The 4,749-nt window shown below is 35.0% G+C and overlaps 1 protein-coding gene across 2 annotated transcripts in view; it reads left to right on the top strand.

The window, feature by feature from the left end:
* The first annotated feature begins 3,968 nt into the window (after nt 1-3,968).
* The window catches only part of LOC137629454 (KH domain-containing, RNA-binding, signal transduction-associated protein 2-like), a 255,746-nt gene continuing 254,965 nt past the window's right edge, over nt 3,969-4,749 (top strand). For both annotated transcript variants that reach the window (XM_068360760.1, XM_068360759.1), the window contains exon 1: nt 3,969-4,749. This exon is cut by the window's right edge and continues 319 nt beyond it. The gene's annotated coding sequence lies outside the window, so the exon portion shown is untranslated.

The following is a 4,749-nucleotide window of genomic DNA, read 5'->3' as shown; positions in this document are numbered from 1 at the left end:
TCAAAGGAAGCTTTCGTTTAAACTCTTCAAGTACAACCAAATTCTCTAATTCAGCAAAAGTATTTACTGCAGCAGATTTTACCCATTTCCTAAACTCCCTTAATTTCTCCGAAGCGAATTCTACATAGGTTTGAGTTGTGAACTTAGTTTTGTTACGAAAGGTCTGACGATATCCCTCGACAGAGATTGAAAACGCATCCAAAATTGCTTGTTTAACATTCTGGTAATCTGTCGTATTTTCGAGATGTCTACTAACTTTCGCAGCTTTCCCAGTTAATTTCGGCCTTAATAGCCAAACCCACTGATCGCGTGGCCAATCCAAATGCAAGGCAGTCTCTTCAAAAGTCTTAAAATAATCTTCAGGATCATAATCTGTGAATGTGGGAACCAATTTAATGTTTTTTGCTAAATCAAAGGGTTTCTCCTGAGCTTCCAAAAGCGAAATTTCATGTTCCTTATTCTCTCTAGAAAGCTTTGCTTTTTCCTGTTCAAATTTAAGTGCTAACGAAGATTCATAGTTCATTTTTTCTTTCTCTCTATCTAAAGCTAACTGAAGTTTAGCTTTCTCTATCTCGAATTCTAATTTAAGTTTCGACATTTGTCTCTCTGACTCTACGCGTTTCTCTTCGGCTTGTTTCTCCAACAATGCAAATTGTCTCTCTGACTCTAAACTTTGAGCTAACGCTAATCTTTCCGATTCTAACCTTTTCTCTTCGGCTTGTTTCTCCAACCACGCAAATTGTCTCTCCGATTCTAATTTCTGTGCTGCAAGTTTCTCGTGTTCAAGGGAAATGCGCTCATATTCCAACTGCTGCTCGTGGGCTAGTACTGCTGGTTCTCGAGTTATATACTGTCTAGCTTCACTGCCTAGTTCACCCACACGCATATAATGCTCAAGAATCAAGTTGCGAATTTCATTCTTCCGCATACTACTCCTAGTTGCAATTGACAAATGACTAGCTAACTCAAAAAGCTCTAGTTTCTTAGCATTTGGGATACTAGCTAACTCAGCAGAGGGATCCGCAGCAAACTTCTGAACGTTAAATTGAGCCATGGTTAAAGTTTAAAGAAAACTTCCTTTAGTAAACAACTGAATTCCTGTTTTACAATTATAATAGATTAACACGTTCCTGCTGCCATTCAAGTACTTGCATTACAATCCACAATACAAAATTATAATGTTAGCGATTTTATAGTTTCCCGACAAAATTAAACAAACATTACAAGTAATACGATTATTTTTAGAGTTTAAAGGGAAAAGGGACAGTCCCGATTCGAAAGCAAAAGGTAATAAAGAATACGAGGGAGTGAAAAATTTTACATTCCCGATTCAAGCTGATATGGAGGAACTAAGGAAATAACCTGTTGGTCCTAAACAAGCGTTATTTACTCCAAACAACTTGAATGACAACTTACAAAATTGAACGTCGGCGCAGAGAAAAAATAAAGTAAATAAAAGGTTTAAACGATTCCTCACCTATCGTATAAACTACGCGATCCTGGTAGCGTCTAACCCAGGGGAAATGACTGCACAAGTTGTAGTTGTAATTATATAAGGACAAAATATGGATAAGAGCTTCCGGATAGCTCTCGTGAGTCTCGAGGAGTCGTCGACTCGGTGAGGGCGAAAATGAAAAAATATACTACTGCGTTGTCATTACCCAAAAGAGCAAACCGTCCATAACCAATGATACGAAAATGGTGTCACAGCGCGCACATATATATCATTAACCCTAATAACAGGTATTCAGAATGTTTACAATAAATCTTGAGTGAAACTAAAAATATTGAACACTATTTGCGGCGACAATTGTTTAACTGAATGAATCCTCAATATGGTAAAAGAGAAATATCCCGGACAGGCCCCCAATTTATGTGACGTCTTTATGGCCAAGGTTCAGAGAATAATAAGTTCCATAGGTCACATAAAATAATTAATGAAAGGTTTAATTTCAAAACAGAACAAAATTTAACACTTTAATAATGAAACAGTTTACAAAATTACGTTAATCTCTTTCTTACCAAAATAAACCAGAAAACACTCAAACAATCCTGCACCGCACAAATAACAAAATCAATAACCTTAATATACTAAATTTCAAATATAAATCACATTACCAATTTCACCAATGTTCACTCAAGACTTATATAAAAGAACATTAATACATTGCAAAAACTGAGGAATAAGAAGACAGCTACTCCAATAGGACACTTATCACAGTAGAGGACCAGGTGAGACTAACTATGCATGAAATAAGTGGTCCGAAGAAAACTGAAAAGAAGGCGGGGAAAACAAAGCACTCTGAAAACGGGATAACTAAAGACACAGCCAAGGATGTTAAAAACAGGTACAGGAAAGAACTGTATACATTCCCACAATAAAAGAAGATTACAACTATATACAAAATTAAGATGCCAATCTGGCAGATGGGTGACAATATACATACATATATATATATATATATATATATATATATATATATATATATATATATATATATACTGTATATATATATATATATATATATATATATATATATACTGTATATATATATATATATATATATATATATATACAGTATACATATATAAAGATAGCAAGTCATAGGCAAGAAAAATAGAAGGTAAGCGGTGTGCGTTCCCCTTCAGAATCCCCAATGATGCTCAGATGATATTTTTCACGAACTTATGCAACTGATGAGTGGATAGTGTTGGACAGTGTTATATTATTGTATATGCACCAGTAAGACAACATAACGATGTACTAGATCTACCTATTTCATTAAGAATGTTTTTTGTAAATGTATACAAAAATGATTAGACAGAATGAAAGACTGATGAAATATAGCAGATGGTATTAGGGTACCCAGAGGCTGAGTAACTAGATTAGCTGTAGTTTAGGCGTGTAAGGATAAGTTAATGGATGCTTTAAAAAATTCGGTAGAGAAAGTGTGAAGACCATAATTGCGGAAAAAAAACGTAATGTGCTTTGCTATATTTCATTAAAATGTATTTCATCATGAAAAAAAAAATCATATTATTTATCACTATTTTCCTATTTTTTGCATATTACTGTTCAAGTCCCATTTACATACATACATACATACATACACACTCACACACACACACACACACACACACACATATATATATATATATATATATAGATATATATATACACATATATACATATACATATATATATATATATATATATATATATATATATATATATATATATATATATATATAAGTGTGGGTGTATATTCATACACATATACATATATATATATATATATATATATATATATATATATATATATATATATATATATATATATATATACTTTATATATGTGTGTATTCGCATGAAATAAGAAAATAGACGAAAATATTTGCATTTTGTGTTTATGCCCGCAGACATCCCCTTCCGTTGACAGTTTTCATTCTGGTAATTTTGTCATATCTGGTTAGGGAAGATTATGGTTAACAGGATAAGTGGTTTTCTTGCTCCACCCAGTAGATATATCCATCTCTCTCTCTCTCTCTCTCTCTCTCTCTCTCTCTCTCTCTCTCTCTCTCTCTCTGAAGAGTTCACTTAAAACCGTGTCCGCCTTCTCCTATTTCCGTCATTTCAATAAGGATTTCATATTTTTCTATAATAGAATATTACTTGTGCTTGGTGATTTTAAAACCATATTGACATTGCCTAAAAATTCTCGTAACCCTTTGATAACACCTAATCACCTGTCAATGCTATGCGTACAACCATCTGTTGTCGTTTCATACAAACGATTCATAATATGGCCACGATGAAATCTGTATTTACCTGTAGTTAATCTTGCGTGAGGCAGGTAAGGGTGCCATCCCTTCCTTTCCCCCTCACATGCGCAGTTATCGTACGGTTTTGCCCAGAGGGTCGCTGGTTTGCACAGCGAGGGGAAAGGAAAAGCTCCCTTAGAATTTCCAAAGCAGTGTGGTCTCAGCGGCGGGAGTGAGGCAAGCTATACGCTTCCCCTCTCTAGGACAAGTGAATCTTCTGATCAAGCCCCTCGTAGCCAGAGCCATTTGCAACAAACTCTTTTTATATAGAAGTATAACCACTGGATCGAGCTACTGAATACCGGTGCACGCTCAGAGGATATTCCCTGTGGTCCGAATGGAAAAAATATATATATAAATTTATATAGATATCACATATTTTGCGACCTCGACATATACAAACCATCTCAAGTCCTAAACCGTCTGATTTTCACGTTCAACGAAGTTGTTTGAGATATAATAATTGCTGTGTTTCGTATATCTAAGGCGCTGAAGCTTTTCTGTTTAAGTCATCCTTTGTTTCAATGTTCAGTGTCGATCTGCGAAGGACTAACACATATGAACGGGTGAATTTCATCTGGGAATTTAAATGAAATTCTGTGTCCCTTCCTCACAGCTGCAGTTCTGTCCACCACGTTTCCAAAAGGGAGCATCGCTCCCCATTTTCCAGCACCACTGATCTCGCATTCTAAGCGAGAGGTTACACAGCCCGAGGACAAAGAGGAAAACACATTATTTATATGTATGTTCGGTCACACGTCGCTTTATCGGGAAACATATTATATGAAATCTGCCTTTTATAAATACGAGGTATTCAACGAGGAGGCATAAATATATCACTGAAAATAGAAAACAAACTATTTATTGCGTTTTATTATTTACTGGAAATTCATGGATACAAGATTGCAAGACAACAGCACCACTATT

Source organism: Palaemon carinicauda, chromosome 37, assembly GCF_036898095.1.
Source record: "Palaemon carinicauda isolate YSFRI2023 chromosome 37, ASM3689809v2, whole genome shotgun sequence".
In the NCBI taxonomy this organism is placed as follows: domain Eukaryota; kingdom Metazoa; phylum Arthropoda; class Malacostraca; order Decapoda; family Palaemonidae; genus Palaemon; species Palaemon carinicauda.
The sequence above is the reverse complement of the archived record's forward strand: the minus strand, read 5'-3'. Positions and strand labels throughout refer to the sequence as shown.